Source organism: Molossus molossus, unplaced genomic scaffold, assembly GCF_014108415.1.
Source record: "Molossus molossus isolate mMolMol1 unplaced genomic scaffold, mMolMol1.p scaffold_m16_p_6, whole genome shotgun sequence".
Classification (NCBI taxonomy): Eukaryota; Metazoa; Chordata; class Mammalia; order Chiroptera; family Molossidae; genus Molossus; species Molossus molossus.
Window position 1 is genome coordinate 35,292,689 of NW_023425399.1, and position 881 is coordinate 35,293,569.

At 42.9% G+C, this 881-nt stretch overlaps 1 pseudogene; it reads right to left on the bottom strand.

Annotated features, from left to right (window-relative positions):
- Positions 1 to 377: 377 nt before the first annotated feature.
- LOC118619481 lies at positions 378 to 521 on the bottom strand (annotated as a pseudogene).
- Between the last annotated feature and the right edge of the window lie 360 nt (positions 522 to 881).

An 881-nucleotide genomic window follows, 5' to 3' on the forward strand; every position in this document is an offset into this window, starting at 1 on the left:
TGAGCATGGGTATAGGAAAGCCATTAACTGGGTTCATCAGTGAAAACAATCTAGCAAATTCTCCAAGGATCACCTCTCTAATTTAGGAGAATGAACGGGGGCAGCAGCTACAGCTTTGCTACCTCTTTCAATGTGGTCAACTTTTGAAGGTCCCAGGAGGGAATGGCCTTATTGTCTCATTGTGTGTCCTAGGCTCTCTCTTCTCTATATTTCAGAGATTGGAGGTTGATACCAGAAGATTCTGGTTGAGGAGAAAGGCACATCATGGATGATGAGAGGTCTATAAATTCACATACAACTATAAAAGAGCAAACAGTACTGAGGCCAGGAGATCCATTATTGATAAGACAGGAAAAGAAGAACTTTTTTTTTTTCTTTACTGTGCCTCAGGCTTGAAACAGCTTTGGCCACCAACACAGGCATCCAGCTAGAAGGAACTAAGGGCTGTATGTCTGCTTTGCCCTAGACTGAGATAACAGCAACACCACCAATTAGGTGTCTCCTTGCCCATTGCTAGGGGGTAAAAGCAGAACATTTTGAAAAAAAAACACACACCAAAAAAACACATTTAGGCCCTTCTACCCTATGTTTACCTGTTTATTTAGAAATGTAGAGGATTTATATAATCTCCCAATTTACCAAATGAAAGATATAAATCAGATAACATTGACTAAATGTCATATACTTGATAAAGAAAAACCCAGTTAGTCCGGCTGGTGTGGTTCAGTGGTTGAGCGTCAACCCATGCACCAAGAGGTCGTCTGTTTGACTCCCAGTCAGAGCACATGCCCAAGTTGTGGGCTAGATCCCCAGTGGGGGGCGTGCAGGAGGCAGCCAACTGATGTTCTCTCTCATCAGTGTTTCTATCTCTCCCTGCCTAT